General features: G+C 37.3%; 1 protein-coding gene across 3 annotated transcripts in view; it reads right to left on the bottom strand.

Annotated features, from left to right (window-relative positions):
• The window catches only part of B4GALT4 (beta-1,4-galactosyltransferase 4), a 41339-nt gene extending 28473 nt beyond the window's left edge, over positions 1 to 12866 (bottom strand). Inside the window, exon 1 of one of the 3 annotated variants that reach the window (XM_032219604.1) lies at positions 12572 to 12866. The gene's annotated coding sequence lies outside the window, so the exon portion shown is untranslated. Of the gene's footprint in view, positions 1 to 254; positions 296 to 12571 lie in introns of those variants that run through there. The other 2 variants (XM_032219602.1, XM_032219603.1) reach the window with 2 other exon arrangements.
• Positions 12867 to 25792: the final 12926 nt, after the last annotated feature.

Raw genomic sequence — 25792 nt, 5'->3', positions numbered from 1 at the left:
CCAATATTATAAAAATAAAGAAAAAGATGTAATCCATAGGTAAAAAGAGAAATAGAAGAAGAAAAACCAATACTTTCACTTTAAAAAGTAGGAAATATTTGCAAAACTTCCATCCATAAAATAAAATAAAAAAGGATAACACACTGTCCAATATAGCTTAATTTCACCGCTTATTTTCTTTTCTTTGCAAGTTTAATTTAGCTTTGTTTGTTTTTTTTTGGCAGTCTTATTTTATAACAATAAAATTTCCTCACCAGATGGACACACTTTCTCTTTTCGCTTTCCTCCTGTTGCGGAGCTGTCCCAACTTCAGCAGCTTTTGGCTGCGCTTTTGTTGCCAGCAAGAAGAGATTCTCTTGGATCAATCACACCTTTTCCAACAAACTTTATTAATATAAAAAAATCTACTTGTTGGAAAAGATGCTACCAGATTTCTGGTTTTTTTGTTTGTTTGTTTGTTTGTTTTGCCATCACCAACTAATGTATTTCTCCTTCTAGAAGAAAGCAGAGTTAGTATTAGGAGTGGCATTTGAGGATTGTTTCAATTAATTATCAAAGACACTGGAGCAGGACAGGCTGCACAATATATTCAATATGTATCAAGTGATAGTACAACTGTAACACGAACCACCAGCTGGAAATTATGGAGAATGAATACTTAATCTTTGAGCAGGAAAGGTTATTTTATATTACAAGCAAAATGAACAGAGAGTTGGTATGTTTAGAGAGAGATCAGCTGAAAATGCCAAAAAGCCAGCGTGGGGCTGAAAAAATAGAGTCCTAGGAAAATCAAGCAAGCATTTATGTTTGCTCATAGGATCATTTTTTGCCCTCCGGAGCCTTCAGAAAAGCCTCCTGAGGGCTCCTGAATGCTCTGAAGGGCTAAAATCAGCCCTACAAGCAACCCAGAAGTGACTTCCTGTTTGCTCTTAGTGTCGTTTTTTGCCCTCCGGAGCCTTCAGGGAAGCCTCCCGAGGGCTTTTGAACACTCCGGAAGGCTAAAACCAGCCCTACGAGCAAACTGGAAGTCCATTTGTGAACTTCTGGTTTCCCCCTAGGGCCGGTTTTTCGCATTCCGGAGGTTTTTCGCACTTCAGGAACTTTCCTGAAGTCTCCGGACAGTGAAAAATGGCCTCAAAAGAAGGCCGATGTCAGCTGGCGTGCGCTGGCCAGCTGACAGGGTAAACCTCATGTGCCCTGACAAATGGCTCTGTGTGCCACCTGTGGCACGCATGCCATAGGTTCGCCATCATGGCCTTATACCATCCTTGCTATCAAGAGATTGTAGGAAGGTCCTCCTCCACAGAATAAAATATTCTTTAATATTAAAGAGAGACAGAATAGAATATTTCCCCCGAAGGAGAAGAGGAAAGACGTCTTCTTAAAGGCAGAAAGCAGTCCCAGTGTTCCTGCTATAGGAAAACAGCCTCAAGCAGAAACCTGAAGAAGCTAAATTTAGGAATGGATATTTTGTATCCATTCAGAAAGCTGGACCACTCTATTCATAAGCAAAGAGCAGCCAGAAACTCCAAATAAGCAACACAATAGGGAGGGAGCCAAAGCTGAAAAGATTAGCTCAGACTAACAAAACACCTAGCATTTGCATTTCCCCCTTTTGCCTATAGAGCTAGCCATGATCGCTAAATGACCCCATAGGAATCTGGTAACAGCCATTAAAATATTAAAGGACATATTCTTGCATGGGAACAGGCATCTCAATCACAAAGCTCCAAAGAATGTATAAAAGCCCACCTACTTTCAACCCAATTTTATCAGCCACCCCAGAAACATTTGTCAGAATTTGTGGCAGAAATCACATCCAGAAACCACACAGAGATAACTGATTCAACAAGATTCATTAACTTCTTTATATACATAATAACACATGAGTAAATATACAATACCAATAGATCATTCTCCAACATGGTAGTAGTTACAGGGAAAACACAGGCAGAGGAGAGATTGGTTTCAGTTTAGACTTCAGAGTTTAAGACTAGATTAGTTCTCTTGCACAGACTCAGAGCTATATAGGTAAGCCACGCCCAGGCTCTGAGCCGTCTGGCATAGCTCTCAGTCCCCAAATAGTTCCCATTGGCTGCCCAGTTGTCATGCCTATACATTGGCTGATCTGTTGCTATGTCCTATTCCAGTTCATGAATATTCTGACAACATGCTGTTATCACTGAAGTTTCTAGCTACCAAATAAACAGAGACCTTCTTTCCTGTAGCCTGCCTCCATTTTATTTCATATATTTCTCCTGGCTTGGAACTGGACCAGATTTTTGTTCCAACAAGATAAAAAGAAACTACCAAAGGAAACAGAGAGAGCAAGAAGCAAAGAAACATGTGCTGCTGTCTCTTTAGCTAGATTCTGACAGCCTTTCCCATTTTTGAAGTTTTGCAGAACTTTGCCACTGGGTTTGTTATTGGAACTTTAAGTGGCGCCTTCAAGGGAGTGCTACCAAACAATACCAAAATTTTAAACTTGCTTATTATTTCATGCACAAATGTATCTAAACTGCAATGCGCTAATGTGGAAAAGTAATCACCCCCTAATTCAATCACTTAGTTTTAAGGAAGACCTACCGCTATAAGACTATGCCATTAATTACAGGGAGTCATTTGGGCACCACAGCCCTGCCATTATCAATCTCATAAGTTAAGGCTTCCCTTGCTGCTGGGAATTTCTGAGATTCTACAGACATATCATGCCCTTTCCAAAACAAAATTTTTGAAAATCTTCCATATAAAGGTCACTCTTGCCTACTAGCTTGGATAATATCACAAAACCATTTCCAAAGCTCTGATCCGCAGCCAGATGCAATCTTGAAATGTGTTACTAAATGTATCCAGGAGTGAACATCTTGTCAAATCACTTGAATCATCTCTCATCCAGCTGAAAATCAATGTTAGTAATTCCAAAATCTACCTATCTATTAAGGAGCAATGGAATTCATGAGAGGGTATGGAGGAAAAAGCAACTATCTCAGGTTTCCAAAAAGTTCCTGAATAATTTGCCGGCATTCTAGAGGAATGTTTTTTGGAAATATATTTAAAAAAAAAAAAAAAAAAAACTTCTGCAGCTGTGATGATGTTATGTTTGGCAGACACCAATTTGTTAAAATTATAAGTTTTGTTGAAATGCATTCCAGAAAATCACATGATGAAACTAGGAAATGGAAAAAGTTTCAAGTACATTATGGTTTCAAATGCCAGTGAAACTGTTTCAGGCAATTCAGAGTTCCAATACAGGTATTTCCTCGACTTATGATCACAACTGAGTCCAATATTTCTGTTGCTAAGGGAAACATTTATTTAGTGAATTTTGGCCCATTTTTACCACCTTTCTTGTCACAGTTGCTAATTGAACACTGCAGTTATTAAGTTAGTAACATGTTTGTTAAGTAAATTTGGCTTTGCTTGTCAGGTCACAAAAGGTTATCATATGACCTTGGAACACTGCAACTGTCACATATATGAGTCAGGACAAGGGTTGAAATGAGCTGTCCTTGGTGCTTTTTGAACTAGGTTGTTTTCTTGTAGATGTTTCATTACCCAAACTAAGTAACATTATCAGTGCCAATAAGGAACGGGAATTGCTTGGGTTTTTTGTTCCCCTTTTGTCTTGTTGATTGTCTGTTTTGCATAGTCTATATATATTATGTCTATGTGTCTACTGGGTGGCTAATTTGTCCAAGTGCCAGGCTTCTAGAAATTCCCTAGCATTTTTGGACTTGGTTTGGTCTAGGATGGTCAGTTTTCCAATTGAAACTATTGGACTTATGGTTAAATCTGTCCATATATTGTGGCTGTGGTGAAATTCAATTTTTTCCCCCTACCGGTTCTCTGGGCATGGCTTGGTGGGCGTGGCTTGGTGGGGGATCATATGACTGAGTGGGCGGGACTAACTTTGTGTCACTCATGACAGCCCATCAAGCCACACCCAGAAAACTGACAGAAAAGTTCGGCCAGCCAAGTCTTCTAGCATTCAACCTGGCTGCTTCTTCACCCCTTTGTTGTGAAATTAAAAAGTTTCCATCGTATCTTCTGACTCTTAGTTGGTTTTCAGAGATAAGTTCTGCTAGTCTTCTGCCTGTTTGTCCTACATGACATTTGTTGCAGTTACTGTATAATGTAGATGACTCCTAGGTTGGTTGGTTTTTTCTTGGGGCTTCTGGATCTTTGGTTTGCTTAGGCTGTTTTGAAGATCTTTATGTAGTTGTAGTAGTAGGTTGGTGGTTTCTGAGATGTTCTTAATGTATGGAAGTAGGGTTTTTTAGCGCTTTTTGGGGTGTGATAGATTAAGTTGAGTAGGCAGGCACTTTTTGATAAAGTTGCGTGGATATCCACTGTGTTTGATACATTTGAATGTTGTTCTGTTTCTTTTTCCTGTTTCCAGGGTTGCTACAATGAAGTTCTTACACAGCTTCTCTTGTGGGTGGTTAGGTTGTTGCTTTGGTAGTGGAGCATTTGGTTAGTGCAGGTGATTTTTCTGTACATGTGTGTTTTTAGTTTGCCATTGTGGTCTCTGCTGATCAGGATGTCCAGGAAGGGTAGCAAGTTGTTTTCTTCTCTGGTAAACTGAATTCCTTTGAAAATGTAGTTGATGGTTCTTTGAGTGTTCTCTAATTGGTCTTTTTTATTATGGTAAAGATGTCATTCACATATCTGATCCATATTTTCAGCTGTATTTTTGGAAGTTCTATTGCTTCTAAATGTTGCATGACGACCTCCACTATAAGTCCTGAAAAGGGTGATTCCATAGGTGTACCTTTAATTTGTACATCAAATTGGAAGTATGTGGTTAGGTAGAGATTTATGAGATCCATAATCATGAGTGTTTCAATCTTCATGTAGTTGGTTAAGTCAGATGTGCTGTGGAGCAATGTGGTCATAAATTCTTTGGCTAATTCCGGATCTATGAATGTGAACTGGGCTGTGACCTCAAATGAGGCCATGATTTCGTCCTCATCTAGAGTCACATTTCTGACTATTTGAAACCATTGTAGTGAAGAGTTGATGGAGTGTTTACTTCCTCTTGTGAGGTGCCCAAGCTCTTTTTATTTAAAAAAGTGTAGGAGGATGGGTTGGCTGCTTCTCATCCACCACTGTTCTTCTTTGGTACCTTGGCCTTTCTAACTGAAGTCACTGAGAGTTCTCTTTATTCGGTTGTCTAGCTTTTGTATTCTGTTAGTGTTTGTTGGGATGTAAGGTTCTTTGTCTTCTAGTATTTATTTTGCTTTTGTAAATATTGTGCTCCGTCTATATCCGTGGTTTGGCTTTTGTGGTCTGTGATCATGATGGTCTGGTCCTTTTTTAGGTTTCTGAGGGTTGAAACTGTGAATGATTTTGGTTATCCTGGGACATATTTCTGATAAATGTTACTGGTAGATAGGAATATCCAGTTGGTTCACCCAGGGCAAGGGGATGGTGGGCTAGTTGAATATGCCATCTTTGAATTCAAGGATGACAGCAATCTGCCCACATCTTCACTCTTCCTAGCCCTTTCCTTTCCCTATTTCTCATAGCCATCACTGTACCACTATTAGTTATACTATTGTCTTTTTTTCTACTTGTCCTATCTCAAAACAATGTTGTGTGGAACATGCATATTTTAGGTCTGCATATTTTATGAACATAATTTTTACTTGATCATAATCAGGCGGAAGTTTTTTGGTCGATTGTTGTCCTGCCAAAACTTTAGAGCCAAATGTTTCCACTGCGTGACAGCACTGAGACCATAGATGTAATATCTTTACTAGAGCCCTGGGTTCAAGATGTAAAGTTTGTCCTATCCTTGTCCAGTAACGTAAACGAAGTGTTCCTCGTTCCGGGGACATTGTCTCCCTATCTCTCCCACCAGCTTCCTTATGCCTGCCTCAGGCGCTGTATCACCTGATTTTTGTAACAAGAATGTAAGTTCTTTTATGTGTGGTTGCTGAGACAGACTGCAACCCATATTTATCTTTGAGGGGTCCCGTAGGACGAAAGTGCACTTTGGGGTCTATTTCCCGACGGAGGTAAGGCTGTTGCTCCTCCGGAGGGTGTCCCTGTCCCTGTTCGGGTGCCAGATGTAGGACTCAGAAATCCATCATAACAGTGTCCAAAATGTCTGCCTGCCTGTGCAGAGTTTATTTTGCTTTTATACAGTTTCAACAAGCAAAGCAAGAGCATAGGTAGCAACAGCATCATTATTGGCTTATTCTCCTTGTCAATCTCTAAGACCATCCCAGCCAGGGTAGAATCTCACATAACACCATAGTTCCTGGTAGTGCCTGGTTCTACTAATTAGGTGAGCTCATAGACAGTTCAGGTAATCGGTTACTAAGACGCATGGCAGTTGCTGCTCATGCCTGTACGTAACCTTTGTATAACCTCAATTTGCCCCCTCCCCGCCCCCAGGAGCACTCTATAAGCCTTCTAAAGGCTATGCATGCCCTTTTTTAAAAAATGGGCCCATTTTTGGGAGGTTTGCAGAGTGAAAAAACTTTTAATTTGCCTCTTCAAAATCTTGGTGTGTCTTATACTCCAAAAAATACAGTATTTCTGACTGTTTGCAGTGTCCCAGGGTCACCTGATTACCTTTTGCGACATACTGAGAAGCAAAATCAATGGGGAAGTCAGATTCACTTAACAACCATGTTACTATCCTACCACCTGCAATGATTCACTTAACAACTGTGGCAAGAAAGTTTGTAAAATGGGGCAAAATTCACTTAACAACTGACTGTCTTAGCAAATTTTGGGCTCAATGATGGTTGTGTGTCAAGGACTACCTATAAAAGGGAACTCCCAACTCCTCCAAAATGTGAAGTGTGCCTGAAGCAACAACATAATTGGTAAGACCTCATAAGTAAAAAGCTTATTCTGTTAATATTAACAGGTTAGAACATTATTTACAGGCCCTAATAAGCATCATTGTCTGAAAGGTATAGGTAAAGTAACTACACTGGGTCAAGCTTAATCATATTTTAAATATGTCAGAGAAGCAATCACAGTTGTACTAAAAATAAAGCAGAAATAGCTGGAAGTACAGAGTGATCCCATGAGGACAGAGAGGATCCTTTATGGCAGAATATGCATATTAAACATACTTTAATAATTCAGCTATATCTTTAAAAAATAAAGATAATGGAACTATTCAGAGTGCAAATTTTTTTAAAGAAGAAATGCTGCTGTCAGCACATAATATTAAAACAGAACAATCTGTGCCTCAAACCGATGACATTATCTGTCCTGAAATTGAATGGTAAAAATTCCAAGTGAATAAAAACAGGAGCTAGGTTTTCATCCCAACTTGCTAGCTGCAGAATAAACCAATTAAGTTTTAGTTAGCTAGAAAACATATCACTATCTGGGTAAAATTTACCAGAGCAGTCAAAGTAATCATAGTTATTTGTATTCGAGTTTTGTAAAGACTTTTCCCTATCCTCCAATTCTTCCTAGATTTATCTGGCATGTTTCCATTTGGAAAGTATGATCAGATTGTGACACAGATTTTAAAAAATACAGCCCAAGATTCTTTCTGCTATAATGTTTGTTGACAGAGAAATTAAGAGTCAGATAGCGGTCTTATTTAATTTCATTTGTGCATAAATATTACCATTCAGAAATTCAAATCTCCTGATTAGATTGCGACTATCTGAAAGATTACTTCCTCTTCAGTAATTCCAACAAGCAGACTGCAACTTTTTCAAACCAAGAGTCCTTTCCAAAAAGAACAGCAGGCCAAAAGTAAGAGCCAATGAAAAGTAAAAAAATAAATGTTGCTTTGTTGAATTTAAATATGTTTTTTAAAGTAAACTCAGTGTATTTAATATGACTTAGTCTATACATATTTCATAATTTCTCCTTTTGGACATATTGAAAATTAATTTGGCCATAACTCAGAAAGCACTTCCACAGGATTTGGACTCCCGCTTAAGATATGTAATCATATCAGCTGTCCTCTTTTTCAATCTCTTAAGAGCATCATTTTTGCATTATTTGCCTTATATGTTATAGATCAGTGATGGCTAACCTTTTTGCTGTTACATACCAAAAGCGGGGAGAGCATGGGGGATTTGTGCACGCATGTGCCCACACCCATAATTCTATGTGCCCTCCCTTCATACATGCACATCTCACAACCCCGCGCTCCCCCCGCTTTTGGCACGTGATGCATGGTGGACCCTTTTTTCGCTCTCCCCACGCTCTTTTATCTTAAAAACCTCCCTCCCCCCCCCCCCCCGGAGACCAAATGGCACGTTTGCTGGTTTCTGGTTGGACCGGAAGGTCCATTTTTTGCTCTCCCCAGGCTCCAGAGCCTTTTAGGAGCCTGGGGAGGGTGAAAATGGCCTCCCTCCCCCCGGAAGACCATCGGAGGCTGAAAACAGCCTGTTTTCTGATTTCTGGTGGGCCCAGAAGGCCCCAAAATCAGCTGGCCAGCTGAGCTGAGTTGACGTGCCCACAGATATGGTTCCGTGTGCCATCAGTGGCATGTGTGCCATAGGGTATAGATGATAACCTCCCATAATGTTATTTGCAGATAATATAGCATGATATGATATGATATATGATATGATATATGATATATGATATTATTTGCCCCTTAAGTCAGATATGACTTCTGGCAACTGCCTGGAGTAGCCCATGCAGTTTTCTTGGCAAGGATTTTTCTTAAGCGCTTTGCCATACTCTCCTTCCTTCTGAGAGAGAATGGCTCCCATTGGTCAACCATGCCTAAGACCAAACTACAACTACTGGCTGTCTTGGCATGTAACGTACAGAATAAAAGCAAAACGTTTTACACAAACATCTCAATTGAATTTTGCCTTGCAATTTCAAACAAGATGATGACTATAACTGGAGTAGCAATAAAGCCAAACTTTTATTTGGCTTGAAATAAGAGTTTGCACTGGACCATTTTACATTCAACATATTAAGCCACCTTTACTCCATAGTGTTAGTTGAAGCACAGCACACAATGTGAAGATGATGAAACATACATTTCTGTCGTGAATGTTTCTATTTTATATGCTACATAAACACATTAAAATAAAATTTGTAAGGTATCTTGGCAATTAAGCACGATCACCAATACTCTAATTAGTCGAGGTGGCAGAGTGGTTAGACTGCAGCACTGCAGGCTACTTCAGCTGACTGCTAGCTGCAATTTGGCAGTTCAAATCTCACTGGCTCAAGGTTGACTCAGCCTTCCATCCTTCCAAGGTAGGTAAAATGAGGACTCAAGATTGTTGGGGCAATATGCTGACTCTGTAAACTGCTTAGAGAGGGCTGTAAAAGCATCATGAAGCTGTATATAAATTTAAGTGCTATTGATATTGCTAATTTAGCTGTTTCAGGAATTAAGTCCCATCATTTACCAGCTAAAGTCCCTTCATTTCATATGGCCACTTGCAAGCTCCAATATAGTTGTTACTTGTTATGATCATGTTTCTAATATAGACTTAAGGGCTCTATACTACTCTGTGGCAGATGAACCCAACAAGACAGAAATGCTAATCAAAATGCAAGTGCGACTTGTTACCCAACCATGACTCACTTAACCTCCCACAACAGATTCTTGCTGTTGATTCTAGAGCTCTAGAGCAGCTCAGTAAAATTTAAATAAGTATTTAAAATATATGGTTATTATATACATTTGGATTTAAGTCAGTGCTGGTTTTAATCTATGGTCTTTCTCTCTAATTAGTGTGAAAACCAAAATGGTATTGTCATTACTTACCTGAAAATTTCTGAGTGTTTATGATTCATCTATTTTTCATTTTAAAAGAGCCATAATCTTCCAGGTTATTTAGTATTAACCAGTAATTTATCATCAATAATAAAAATAAACAGGAAGAAAAAATGTATAGCATAATTTTTGGATTTCGGAAAGAAAATTAGAAAAAGAAATAATCAGAATACTGAATTTTAAAAAAATAACAGCATTCTAAATTTCAGGACAGATAAATTTACACAATTTTCTATCTATCCTGCAAATTGCAATGCTGTTACTTTTTAAAGGATAAGACTTGCAAATGACAATTGTAAAAATTTTTGACGATCACTTATTGGCAGAAAAAAGTTGGAGGTTGCATCTCTTTGCTATTATTTAACAGTTATTTCTATAATAGTAGCTCTATAAATACAATTATTAAATTTATCTTTTTTTACAATGAACTTTATGAAATATCAATTATTGGGATTATGTTTAATCCTACCGGAACTGTATTTAATAAACCCCTATCTAGATGTTTTTTTTACTGAAATAATAAAACAACTGAAAAAGGGGAAGCATTACTGGCGATAAAATTTTGCAAATATTAAAAAAACTAATCTATTGAGAGCCAGTTTGGTGTAGTGGGTAAAAATACCCAGATATGATCCACAGTGGTGCAGTGGTTAGAATGCAGTACTGCAGGGTCCTTCTGCTGACTGCCGGCTGCTTGCAATTTGGCAGTTCAAATCTCACCAGGCTCAAGGTTGACTCAGCCTTCCATCCTTCTGAGGTGGGTAAAATGAAGACCCAGATTGTTGGGGGCAATATGCTGACTCAGTAAACCGCTTAGAGAGGGCTGGAAAGCACTGTGAAGCAGTATGTAAGTCTAAGTTATATTGCTACTGCTAGAAACAAGAAGACTATTAATTCTAGTCCTACCCTGATCCACATTAGTTGGGTGACTTTGGCCCATTTTCTCTCAGCCCTAGAAAGAAGGTATTAACAAACCACTTCTGAAAATGTTGTCAAGAAAACTGCATAAATTTCCTAGGCTCTCACCTGAAATAGAGACCAACTTTAAAAAAGAGATAGCTTTCTACCTTAAAATATTCAGCATGGCTTATAAATTTAAATACAGTTTTCCTTTGATCCTATGATTCTAATATGATTGTGTTTAGGTACATTTAATTGCAGAAAGAACAAATTCAATACTATTAAAAAACCAAATAACACATGCCACATTAACTGTACATGAGCATACACCCTGGTTGCTCTTCAGAAGCTAAAGAAACCAAAAATGATTTTATAAGTGTAGATGTAACCATTTGTACTGTTCCAAATGTTACCAAACTACAATTCCTAGCAACACTCCCAGAGTCCTAGTATGATGCTCCCTTTCCTTCTAGGACTATGCATCAGAAGTATTGTTTACCGATCCTGGCTTATTAACAGTAGCAGCAAACTAAAATAATGATTTTAGAGAGCACGTTCGTTAATTTGTCATATTGAAGGAAAGAGTCAAACAGGATATAAATGTTGAGCTATAAATGTTGCAACCGATGTGATTGCTCAACATTTCCTGAACTAGGTATCAAAATAGAAGTGCATATTATCAGTAATCATATATGAACAGCCTGGTGAAATCAAAGAGATTCATGCATATTTTCCCCAGTGTGTGTCTGTGTGGTGTGTGCATGTATTCTCCAAATGTATTTATAAAACCACTTTTCTTATACAGACTCCCAAGAATAAAACCAAACAGAATCGAGCATTTAACAAAGTCACCTGGGGTGATATTTTCTTTTCTTTTTTTTAAGTATCTCTCACTTCAGTCCCTAAACGCCTCATATCACAGAAAGTTCATCTTTTTCTTTGAGCTATTTCAAAGTTTTGCAAGTTTCTGCAAAACTCCAGAAACATGCATTTTATTTTACAAAAAACTTAAACTTTTTTCTTACAATTAATATCTATTTATGACAAGAGAGAAAGAAGATTTTGTTTTGTGCAATATTAAAAGGATAATCCCTTACCCCCCCCCCCCGCCGCCCCCATTTTGTTTTATTGGGAACCAGGGTGATGCCCATTACAACACTAAAGATCTGACTACATATTCCCCTCTTAAATTGGACATTTAAAAATTGGCACTTAATTATCTGGTAATAGCTCACAGAAGGAGTTGCTGAAATGTAGTGGAAGTGGGGGGAAGGTATTTCCATTTTCATTTTATCGGTTTTGCCTGGCACTGCTCATACATCTTATCTGAAAACAACTAGTTCTGCGCTCAAATCCCACCTCTCTCTCAGCGAATTCGCTTCTAAATCAAGGTGCCTGAAACCGATTTCAGTGTGCGCTCATATCAGGAATTCAGTAGCCTTCCCACAAAGAGAAGCCTGAGGGATATAGCCTTGACATACGACCTCATGCACGACTATTCCGACGTGTCTTTTCATTGAATCAGGTTTACTGGGGGGGGGGGGGATTAGGTGCTGCAGCTGGAGTCAATTCACTTTATCTAATGTCTACTATGTAAATTTATCCATGTAGCATGACTGTAGTATTGCCATTTATCCTTATCTTATTTACTACCCCTCTTATTGGTATGATAATGATGATGATTCTGTTGTTTTGCATGTACAGTGAGAGCTTCTGCACCGAAGACAAATTCCTTGTGTGTCTAATTACACTTGGCCAAATAAAGTAGTCTATTCTGTTCTAACTGAGGATTCGTCTCCCGAGTAACATTCTTAACACCATATTACAACACGATATTTCTTGAGTCCACACGGGTCCGAGAGGAAACCGAGTTAAGTGTTAAGCACCCGAAACCAAGCATTCCTCCTCCTCCTCCCTTGCCTGCTCGGTACTCACGCGTTGCTGGACCAAACGTTCCTTCCCGTTCCATCGCCCCCTCCTAAGCCCCGGGTTGCCAGCCAAACGCCCCACCAACCACGGAGAGGAAGGCAGAACGGCTACTTTTCGCAACCATAGAGGTTCCTCCCTGCAAGTAGAGCGTCACGGATCTTGGTCCCGCCGCTGTGGTTGCCTAGAAACGGGGCCTGGCAACAGATAACTCTCTGCAGTCCACCGCTTTCTGTTCGACGCGTCTCTTTCTGTGTTCACTCAGTCTCTCCCTAAATGTTCTTCGCAGCATGGCAGGAAAACTACCCGTGCCTTAATTATCATTAAGAAATGGTCATGACCTTCATTCGTGGGACACTCGTTTTCCATGCTGTGTTCAGAGCCGCTCTGAACCGTTGCTTCTTGGCGTAAGATGTAATCATAGGAAAACGCCACCTGAGGCTGATGAGGCTCTCGTCAAAATTGACGGCAATTAAGAGTGAAACCGTCTTTAGAATTCGGCAATGAAATGCTGGGCAGTGCCGGGGCCTGCATATCTCAAATCGCTGTTTTCGGTTTCACTCAGTCCCCAAACCGCCTTTTCAGTCGCAAACCATAAAGACTGATCCGACTTGTTTTCTTCATTTCTACCTCTGGATTTAAGAATTCTGGAGAATTTAAAAGCTCGCAAATCTTAGGGGCTGTAATAACAGTTGGAAAGTGCACAAATCGTATTTATTTACTTACTACATTTGTATATCGCACCACAGCAGTCAGCTCTGAGTGGAGCACAACAAAAATAAAAATTAAAAACAGAAACCCAATGTTGCAATCCAGGAAGCAGATACAAAATTTCTTGTATACATTCCCCATTTGGCAGTTCTCTACCCTCTAAATGTATTCCATGAAGGAAGCCCTGCACTTCTGCTGTCAAACTTCAGTTAGAAAGTTTCTGGTTTCTTATATTCAAATAGAATTATTCTCCCTGTAATGTAAATCCATTATTATGTGTTTATTCTGAAATGACAGAGAACAGAGAAAGCATATCTGTGTTATATCCTTTCAGGTTAAGAATGCTTATGTCAAGATGAGCATTCCCCATTCATTTATTCATCAGATTTATGTTCTCATCCTTTATATTCTAATTAACCTTTTATGTCAAGTTTGCCTGCCATGCTTCCTTCACTAGTTTTGAATATAAACATTAGCAATTTTGTTTTTATGCTTTCTCGGAATTTGTCTAATTTTCTCCAAAACTTTTTAAAACTGCAGTGTCAGGAAGTGAATAGATTCCTTGAAGTGGGTTTTACAAAATGAAGGGGTGTACTGTTACTTCCTCTAAATTTGGAGACAATACTTTTGTTGATAGAGCTTAAAGCTGCAATTGCCTCTTTAGGAGCCAAATTTCACTGCTGACTCATATTAGTTTGCAATCAATCACTATTGTTTGCAGTGAGATCTGTGGGATTCAGCACTTTCTAATAACAAAAGCTATGTGGTATTGCTTCAGTGCAAGCTTTGCCCTTTTCATGCATATGTATGATGTCGTGTGTATAAAAGGAGTGGAGCTTATGCCACATTGGCAAAAGAGTGATTTAATTATTCCCTCCCTCTTTGATCTCACCTCTTGCCAATTACTAAGCCAGGTATATCTTATTTGAATTGTTCATTTGAGTTGTTTCCTAAATAAAACAAAATTTGCATTTCTCCCTGTTAAATTTCATGTTATGGAAACCCAAATCTTGTGGCACACTAGATTGTATGGGTCCTTATTTCAGTTTGATGAATATCACTAATGACTAGGATTTGGGGGTTGGCTGTGTAAAAATAATCATGTAATCTAGTTCACGCTTAACCAACTTAATGTTGTGGGACATTTTTCAAATGTTTTGCAGAGATGGGATCTAATATATTGACAGCATTTCCTCAACAAATTAAAGAAATTACCAAACAAAAAGCAAGGTTTGCCTAGCAAACTTATTCATGAGATGTAGTATATAATATATTGTTTTATAGGCAGTTATGAACTGATCTGTTTATGATTGGCTCTGGTACCTGCCTGCATATTAGCTGTAAACTAAGTGGTTTACAGTGCCTCGGATTGAAAATAGTGACATTTGTCTTCCTGTGGTCTGGGACTTCATCTTTTTCTCTGGGATTTCCAGAAAAGAAGACCAGACCAGACCAGAGGCTACTTTTTCCAATGTCTACAGATGAAATTCACATGGGCCTAGAGTTTCAACACAATGAAAGTAAATGGATATTCTCTGACCATGTTTAATGTCAGCTGCTTCATACTAGTTTTCATAGTTTCCTGATAGAACATACATATTTTCTTAGAAAAGGCATATCTTTTCTTTGTTATTCTTTGCATTTTTCTAACATTATTGAGCACCTGGTGTAGTTTTCATTTTCGTTGCCATTTATTTTGAGAGCCAAGAAACCACAGACTAGTCTGGCTGCCAGCAGTTTTGTTCACACTGTCACACTATCTAGTGTGAAACTAATGAGGAGTTGAATTAGTTTCACATCCCTTCACATTTGTATTTTATTATGTTTTACTAATCTAAGTGAAATATTAATATATGTTGCTAGTCCATGTGTTCTGACCCCCCCTTCCAGAGGTGGGTTCCTACCCGTTCGCACCTATTCGGTAGAACCAGTTCGTCAAATCTACTGAACCGGTTAGAAGAGGTTCCACCAGTGGACCCGGAAAGCAGGTCACACCTACAGAAGAGGTTCCAAAAATTTTTGAAACCCACCGCTGCCCCCTTCTCCGTCCAGGAATGAAAGCCAAAAGCCAAGTAACTAAAAAGGTTTCTTTTAATCAGTCCAAGCTCTTGTTGGCTGCAAGCCCAAATAAACAAAGATAATTAGCTCTGGCAGAAAGTCATATAACTCACACCAAAATGCAAACCCGGCTTCTCTTATCTCAAACCACTTATCCAAGTTAGCTTCTTTCGGTTTGTGAACGTGAACAAGAACAATCACTAGAACGGGAACGGAACATTGACTTCTGCAACCAGGGTGTGGCACCAGCAGTCTTTTTATACTCAGGAGAGGATCCCAATGAGCAACAGCTGCTTGCAATCATCTCCTGTAAGTAATCAGTTGTTCCTTCCATCGAGTAACCCTTCGACGGGGTGCATCCTGCAACAACTCCCAAGTGTTTCCTGAACACTCCCTCTGATCCAATGCTCTGCCGCCACCTGGTGGCCAATGGCTCCTGCCGGGCCACAACACCATGTATAATATACCATATGCTAAATAAATAAATCTGGTGTAGAGGTTCTTTTCAAGTTATTTTGAATATATCTAACAACATCATTTTTATTCATAACATTGTTCATCAACCGCAACCAATTGTGAGTTTTAGGTTTTTTGCAACAGTTTTACAGTTACGGGCTTTCTATGTAGTACTATCTTCCCGTCTCAGTTACCTACACTTCTTATCAACTTCTTATGTTTATTACAGTATTTTCAGAATGTCTTTTCCTATCAAAATCACTAAGGTGATTTTTCCCCCCCACAAGTTATACTGACTGTATAAGGTTCTAATCAGTGGTGGGATTCAAATAATTTAACAACTGGTTCTCTGCCCTAATGACTTCTTCCAACAACCAGTCCACCAAACTGCTCAGAAATTTAACAACCGGTTCTCCCAAAGTGGTGCAAACAGGCTGAATCCCACCACTGGTTCTAATGTATATAAAATTAATGCAATTCTAACTGCTTAGAAGTAAAAACAGTAAGCAGTGTGCTTCTGTGTAAGATAGAGGCAGTACTGTTTGTTGAGGTCTTTCAAAGTAGCTGTAGCAAGTACTGCCTTTTACCCTACAAGTTTAAAAATCCTCCTGCCTCAATATAGTTTTTGCAATTTTTGTTGAATAAAAACAAATAGTGACTTGATCTCTCTGCACATAAAGCATGTTGATGGGAGGAAGAATTCCAACAAAATTCCAAATAAAAACTTTGATATGTAAATCATTAAACATGCTTTAAAGGCCATTAAATTCAAGTACCTTTCCTTTAAAAATAAAATAAAAAGCAACATGTAGCAGTTTGCTACCACCTTGTGGTTTATCCATGCATTTTGCTGATACTGTCAAATCAAGAAGAATTGGATCTTCCCCTTCTCCTTTCATAAAATTGTTATATGTCACCATTGTACATACATTATATTAAATCATATTCAAAGAATAATACTTTTAATTTTCAATCTGAATTCAGAAAATTGTGATCTATTACAAATTGTGCTCAGTCCTGTTAATAACATTTCTTATTAAATAAACAACAAACATACAAAAATATTAAAATTGTAGAAACTTCAGATAGTATTTTTGATTAACCTTCTCTAAACAGTTTACAGCATCAGCATATTTCCTCCAACAATCTGAGTCCTCATTTTAGTGACCTTGGAAGGATGGTAGGCTGAGTCAACATTGAGTTGGTCAGGATCAAACTGCTGGCAGTCACCAAAGTTAGTCTGCAACATTGCATTCTAACCACTACGCCACCCTGGCTCTCGCATAAACCATTGCATTCTTGCATAAAAGCAAAGGGTACACTTTGACTGCCACCACAAATATTTAGAAGTAATATGCAAAACTTGTACATTATGCAAAATGCCTAACTTGCCAATTGTCTGAAATAGTGTACTGGTATTGATTGTAACAAGATATGCAGCAGAAATCACTTTGAATGTACTTTTTATTTTGATTAGTTTCACAGCCAGACATCTGTTTTGATTGGATTGAGAATTCTCATCCACCCTTGAATACTTCTCAAGAATCTAGAAGATGTTGATATTTAATGCTGTTAAAGCTATCATTGCAGGATGTAGGCTGCAATGTAAAGCTGTCTTTTGCAAATGATTGATTGGTGATTTGTCACTTTTATCCCACCATTATTATTTTATAAGTAACTCAACATGGAGAATATACATAATATTCTTTCCTCCTCCTCCTCCTCCTCCTCCTCCTCCTCCTCCTCCTCCTCCTCCTCCTCCTCCTCCTCTTTTCCTCACAGCAACCCTTGAGATGTGTGTGACTGATCCAAAGTCACCTAACTGGCTTTCATGCTTATGGCAGAATTAGAATGCACAGTCTGCTAGACTATAGACCAGCACCTTAGAATAGAATAGAATAGAATAGAATAGAATGCACAGTCTGCTGGTTTATAGACCAGCACCTTAGAATAGAATAGAATAGAATAGAATAGGGCAGGGCAGGGCAGGGCAGGGCAGGGCAGGGCAGGGCAGGGCAGGGCAGGGCAGGGCAGGGCAGGGCAGGATAGAATTGAATTGAATTGAATTGAATTGAATTGAATTGAAATTTTTATTGGCCAAGTGTGAATGGAGACACAAGGAATTTGTCTTTGATGCATATGATCTCTGTGTATATAAAAAGACAAGATACATTAATCAAGAATCATAAGGTACAACACTTAATGATAATCATAGGGTACAAATAAGTAATCAGGAAACAATATCAATATCAATCGTAAGGATACAAGCAACGAAGTTACAGTCCTGCAGTCATAAGTGGGAGGAGATGGGTGATGGGAACGATGAGAAGTTAAAGGTGCTTAATATCTAACATTAACAGGTCAGTGCTTAGTAGCAAGGATGTTCATTTGGGGACTTTGTTCTAACTCAGCATAACTTTTATGAAAATGTTTTAAGAGGAATCAATCATAGTATCACTTCAATATAGCATATATTGATATATATTCAACATATACATTTGTAGCAGTATTATTGCTATGCTCATATCATGAATAACGTAATAAAAGAGTTCATAGTATGATCTTGCTTGCTAAATAATTGGTAAGAGGGTTGGTTAAATCTTACCAAACCACATGCATGATATTATAGGTCAAACACTAGGTGGTGCTAATGGATTTGAATAATGATTTCAAGTACTATTTGACATCAATTTGGAGAGAGACCTGCCAGAGTAAAACTGGGAGAAGGCATGATAGTCAACAGAAGTACAAGGATCAGAAAATAAGCATTATTTAGAGACTTTAATTTTTCTACCTAATTGAAACACTTATAGAAATATAAACACCTGGAGATTTGTGGAAGATAAATTGAGGAACAAGAGTTCTACTAATGTTGCTTTTTTCTAACACAAAATAGTTAATGAATATTATAACATATATATAAGAAAAAGATAGTAGCAAATATCCAAAAATGTGTTTCCCATTAATTAAATTTTAAGCATTATCCTTGTGATTTAATAAGTATAGCTACTTAGGTCATCAGTTCAATCTTGAATAATTCTTCATTAAGTGCCATTGAGCAAGGCTTCCTAGGATATACATTTGAACCTCTGACTAACAAACAGACATTAAGATAATGAACAGTTTGCATCAAATTATAATATTTTCATTGTTACATAGACAAAGCTTCAAAATTACTGTAAGCAAATTTTAAGGTTAGTTCATCCACAATTATGTACTGAATAGCTATTTAAACTGTTTACCTCTATTATCATAGAAGTAATATTTCCTTCTGCTGCGAGTTTACAAGTATAATTTGTCATTTTATCATTCATAGTGTAATGTTTTGCAACTAATATCAGTTTAATCCAATAATATTGTTTTTAATCTATTTATCTTAGCAATTCCCCAAAGTAGAGAGAGGGACATGAGCATTTATAATCAAATGTTTATGCAAAATTTTCAGCTCATGGGTAAAGTTGATTAGGAGAGCTCACTTCCACAAAATGAAATTGAACAGAATTAAATATTGCCTATTTAAATCACCACTGATCAAACATTAGTTATTTTCTATTTACCTACATTTATATGCATTAACCAAAAAAAGAAAGATGTACTGTTTCTTAAATAGATTTAATTTCTTTGAACAGGGTCACCAGACTTAGAAATGTGCAGTTTTATAGAGGGCATTATGTTAGAATTAAATAGACAATGATTAGGTTCATATATCATAATCAGCTATATTCTGGTTTGTTCATTTTTGCTTAACATTTGTGTGAACCCAACCAGCTGTGTGTGAATCTAATCACTTGCTGAACTTCAGTAAATTGTGATTTAGCAGCATATATAAACTTAGTCAGTGATATCCAGCATTAAAAAAATAAACTAAATATAAATAGACCTCTTTCAATGCCTGCAGTCTATACATATATAAGGAACTTTCATGAAGAAACAGCAATGGCTATGCATTGGGCATATGGTAGCATAGATATATTGTATTAGGGCTACTAATTCTGGTTTGCAGTAAATCTCACTGCTACCATCTAATACACATATATTATCTATATCGTGCCCTTATGTTAACTATATTACAGTTTAATACAGTGTGTTCAGGCACTCCCCTCAATTCCTCTGTAAATATCATCTCCTTTTCTTTGTGACAAGTTGTAGAGAATTCAAACATTTAGAAAACCTCATTTTTAAGAACTAGTGAAAATCATTCAAGCAAGGAGTTCAGAGGCGGAAAAAAATAGTTTAATTGGCCTTGAGTCTTTTGGCACTTTGTGAGGCTGATCTCTTTTGATTTCCAAAGAAGTCTCTTGGAAACTAGGAAAATAGAGGCAAATGTTTCTTCTTTTGGACTAAATGAACAGCCTAAATCAGAAAGTGTTGCGATGATGCAACAGTGAGAGGACTCACTGTAGTTGAAAATAAAGCAAACATAATTATCTTTTTAAAACTGTTCTGATTAGCTCATTTACATTGATTATCTTCTATATTTCAACATGACAAATTGCAATGATTAGCAGAAAATGAGGACCCAAGTGCTTATGTGACTAACTAAACTATCCATAATATACATTGTTCTTCTGTATATTCAATAGGCCACAGACCTATGAGTTTTCAACAGAAACTATGTATTTATTGCTCTTTTTAGCGCACACTTTCTACAAGGAGCAATAGCCACACAATTACACTGTTTGATTAGTAGACTAAGGAATTTAAGAAACCTTTATGGCTGAATGATTCAGCATCTCCATAGTTATAATTTGGTAAGTTAAATCAAAATAGTCCATCACAGGATAATCATCTTTGCAATGTTCATTTATACTCTTCTGTTGATATATAAATCTCACCCCACATTCTCTTATCATAGGTAACAGTTAGGGCTAATTGAAAGAGATTGCACTAGATAAGAATTATTAGCTCCAATTAAGCACTCAGATAAAGACTAAGAAATGTTTAACATAAATTAAAAAATAGTGACAATTCTATAGTATATAGGTGGATATTTTGATAAACTATCAACAAGCCATGCCTCAAAAAAATTAAAGTGAATACTGGATAAATTCAAGAATTTTTTTAAAAAAATATTTGGAGAAGAACTAGGTGTAGTAGACCACCTTGGCCAATGGATCTCAATGGAAGATGATACAATAAAGAAAATTGAATGGAATGTTAAATGTGGTTGGCAGACATTTGGCAAGCTAAGCATAATGTTCAAGAACAATCTCCCTGTGCCTGAATTGAAAAGTTTTCAGTCCGTGTGTGCTACCTGCTCTAACATATGCTGGTGAAATATGGACACTAACCTCACAACCGATACAAAAGCTAGGAGTGATGCAAAGAGCCATGGAAAGAAGTCACTTCCGGATTGCCCATAGGGCCATTTTTTGCTCTCCGGAGCCTTCAGGAGCCTTCCCGTGTTGGTGGTTTTTTGCTCTCCTGAGGCTTAACTATGTTTTGAAGTGCAAGAGTCAGTGACTATGCCTAAATCAAACAAATCAAATTATTGTTTAGCACAATATGTGAATGGAAGATACCCGTTTTATACCAAACACTGTGTCAGATAGTATATCTGTTTTAGATTCAGTGTGATTCTAGTCACTGTGTTTTGTTTATTAAAAAAAATAAAAAATAAGCAATCATATCTTAGCATAAGGGACACGGTGGCTCAGTAGCTAAGACGCTGAGCTTGTTGATCAGAAAGGTCGGCAGTTTGGCAGTTCAAATCCCTAATGTCGCATAACGGGGTGAACTCCCATTACTTGTCCCAGCTTCTGCCAACCTAGCAGTTCGAAAGCACATAAAAAATGCAAGTAGAAAAATAGGGACCACCTTTGGTGGGAATGTAACAGTGTTCAGTCCACTTTCGGTGTTTAGTCATGCCAGCCACATGACCATGGAGATGTCATCGGACAGCCCTGGTTCCTCGGCTTTGAAACGGAGATGAGCACCGCCCCTTAGAGTCAGGAATGACTAGCACATATGTGCGAAGGGAACCTTTACCTTTATGTTAGCATAAGGCATTCAATCTAGGATGGTGTATAGACTAGGACTGGGGAGGCCCAAATCCAAGATCAGCCTTTGCTGTAGAAACTCAGTACATGTTTTTGAGCCAGACATTCAATCTCAATGCAGCCCACTTCGCAGGGCTGTGAAAATAAATGAAAGGATCATTCCCATGTAAATTACCTCGAGCTGCTAGAGAAAAAAAATGATATAAATCCCAAGAACAGCAACAACCATGCAAACATGATTCATACAATAATCTAAATAAATTATATTGTGAATCTCTGTGTTAGATAAATCAAGCTACTCAGTAATCATTTTCTCTTTCTTTTGCTACTGGTTCAGAATCAGGAGCATGCGTGTGGCACTTCTGTGAATGCATATAGCACTTCTGTGCATGTGCAGAACCTTCTGCGCATGCACAGAGCGTCCATGATGACATCTGGGCAGGTGAGCGGAGCCTCCTGTCACAGCCGCTACCGGTTTGTCTGAACTGGGGGAAACTGGCAGAATATCACCTCTGAAGCTACTGAAACATTGTATTCAGAAAAGTCAAGGAAACATTCATCCAATGCTTATTGAAAATATTTGTGGTTGTGCTCTATTCATTTTTTACTTATTGTTAATCTAACAAAATCTTTAATTTTGTGGCAGTGTGGAGATATCTGTATACATTTTAGTTCACTCTTACCTCCAAGGTTTGTTGTTTACTTCTTTCAGTTTCTTTCACATAACTTGTCTTCTTTAGTACTTTTACAAATTGGCAGGTTTACTTTAAAGTATGTGTATTCTAAATATTTAGAATGAAAGTGTTTTTAGACATTTCTCCAATGCCATTTTCAGAGACTAGCCTCACACCACTTCAGTGATTGATGTCAAGGTTTCCCATTTTAATTTACTTGTTTCAGTAGTAATGGGGGTACTCTTTCCCTCAAAACAGAACTTTGAATAAAAAATTATTAAGTTTAAGGTGAAGAATCCATCAGCAATACTTGCAGATCCAGATATAGATATATATCTGTCTCTGAAATAACCAAATACGTCTTCATTTAGTACTGTGATATTATTACAGTAGTTATTTTAATTAAATCTCCAACTATTATATTGGTATATCCTCATATAATCCTGAATGGGGAAAATGAATAATTATGGTGCCTTTTATGAAAGAATTGGACAAAGTGACATTAGATTTCACTACTCCTATCCGAAATAGATGAAATTATAGTGTCTGAAACTCTGGGTTTTCTCCTTAAATGTCAAATTTATAATAAAGAATGGGAGATTCTAGATACAATCAATTTTCCCCTAATAAGGAAATGCATAATTAGGGATTACTCTTATATGCAACATACTTGCCAGCTGTAAAAGAAATAGAGCTTAACACATTAAAAAGAATCTACAAATTGTTGGCAAAAAAGCTACATAAAATACTGTATTTTAGGAATAGACAAATTTTCTGACTATTTCTCAGTGGCAGGAGTTTTCTTTTGGGAATGACAGTAGCACCATTATTGAAAAAGTTCAAAACAATGAAAAACTCCTTAGAATTGGTGAAATTTGAGAAGCCACAAAGGTTGCAGATAATTCTATGGTGAAAGAATGACAGATCAGTCTATATATGTTGTAACTATATGAGTGCAAGATTATCATATTCCACCCACTAAACTATTTTTAAAGCAAAATTTCTTTCATTAAACTAATAAACGGTAAGGAGGAAATGTAAATTTTTGCTCTACATAACACTATTTCAAGTGGTAATTCATCATTCTGCTCCACACTAAAAACTATAAATCTGTCCATTTATGCCTGAGTAATTTAATAACTTAATACCATTAGTAATTTAATGCCATTATCGTAATGACTGCCATCTACCCCAGTGAGACATGGAAATCTACAAGAAATTATTCATAAGATCAAATGTTCCAACAATGTTGTCTCAGAAGGATTCTTTATATTTCATATCAAGACCATGTCATAAATGGGAAAATTCTGCAAAGAAGTAATTCCTGAAAACTGTCTAAGATTGCAACAGAAAGAAGAATGTGTCCCGCAGGAGTGAGAAATTGAATGACTAATTAATTGGATACCACCAAATGGTTGGAGAAAAAGAAGAAGGCCAAAGAAAGCCTGGTACCAAACATTCAGGAAGATATGATAAACATCAACCTTAACTGGAAGGATGCAGAGATTATAGCTATGGTCTGTGAACGATGCAGTAGCTCAATATACTTGAGGATGTGATGATATGACTTAACATAACGTTATAGTCTCTCTCTCTCTCTCTCTCTCTCTCTCTCTCTCTCTCTCTCTCCCTCCCTCCCTCCCTCCCTCCCTCCCTCCCTCCCTCTCCCTCCCTCTCCCTCCCTCCCTCTCTCCCTCCCCTCTCTCTCCCCCTCCCTCCCTCCTTCTCTCCCTCTCTCCAACTCCACACAACTTAAGCTATAGTTTGCTTAAATTATGGAATTAACTACACTAGTTGAATTAAAAAATCCATCATGCCATAATTTATTAAATTTCATACAATCTACTAAAACAAAACCAAATAAAGCATATTAATAGATTAATAAACTATACTATGTGCAATGAATTTGCCAAATTATGACACAGTTGTTATGAGTTATTACAAAGCACTTAGCCATGGTTTGTCCTTTCCTTCAGACAGCAAAGCATCTTAAGCCAGCTTTAAAGTTCTATGTGTTTAGAAGAATAACATTTTAGGTTAGACAATTCAAGGTGCACCTTTTCTAAGATGGCATTCTGCTTTTAGCAGTTACCTTTTTTGAAAGAAAAAGAGGTGTTAAAATAAAATAAAATAAAATAATGCATTGCTTATTTAAATAGGTATGACTTTTCAGTCAACTGACTGAATGTTGACTTCATTTACTAAATGTTTCCATCCCTACTTTTAATATTTAATTTATAAATATTGAATTATTGTCTATGAACATCTTGCTTTTTCTCAGGAGTGGTGTATATGTGTATACACACACACGTACATAAAGACACACATACAACCACAAAAATCTGTGTGAAAAACTCAGTGTTGACAAAGTCTTCCCAGAGCTTTCATCAATGGATGTTTATTTCATAATAGCTTTTTCTGCAGCCTTTTACATTTTGAGTTTCCTCAGTAAATTTAGTGCAGCTGGTAGGACAAAGAATTCATAGGCTGTTAGAAAAATCTATGCAGAGGCTGGGATATTTTTTTTTCCTGCATCACAAATAAAACTTGTGAAGCAGTATTAGTCTAGAATGCTTGATTCTCTGAAAGATGAGAATGTCATTTACTCATTTAAAAAGTCGGAGCATATTTTCCGTAGACATCAAAAAATGCATGGTTTTTTAAAAAAATAGAAAAGGTGATAATTTTAAAAAGAACAACCAATGTTCCCTTTGGGCTTCTGCTCAAATAGTTCAATATTGAATACTTCGTCAGTCACTAAACACTGAAGTCAAACTGATGAGTTCTTTTTCTTGGCACCCCTTATGTCTCCATGCTAGATCATGACTTTAAAAAAAAAAAAGTAATATCCCATGTTAAATCAGTCAAGGGTTGTTCTGTTCTTTCATTTGTCTCAAGCGCCCAGAGTCACTTCAATAGTGAGATGAGTGCCATATACATTTAATACATTAATAAATAAAGTTAACTTTGCAAGTCTTGCTCAGAGTACCTGGGATGAAAAACTAACAAACAAAAACTGGTGTGAAGTATTTTGTCCAATTTTCCCATTTATTTAGTAGGAGTGAAATAGATACTACACTTTTATGTGGGAGGGGGCATATAGTTTTGTCTCCTTTGTGTTTTTCTTTTGCGCTGCACAATCTATAATGGTTTAAGGCAAAATGGGCAAAATAAACAAAACCATTTCAGAAATAAATAGCAACAGAAAACAACAATGTTAATTAAACCCACAGATAGATTGATTTGAACTGAAAAGGCTGGAACTCATCCAACAATTGCTACTTTCTGTTTTTAAAATGAATATCTGCCAAAACATCCCAGCATTTTGAAAA

Source organism: Thamnophis elegans, chromosome 6 (genome assembly GCF_009769535.1).
Source record: "Thamnophis elegans isolate rThaEle1 chromosome 6, rThaEle1.pri, whole genome shotgun sequence".
NCBI classification, from domain to species: domain Eukaryota; kingdom Metazoa; phylum Chordata; class Lepidosauria; order Squamata; family Colubridae; genus Thamnophis; species Thamnophis elegans.
Note: the sequence above shows the minus strand (reverse complement) of the source record. Positions and strands in the feature narration are given on the sequence as shown.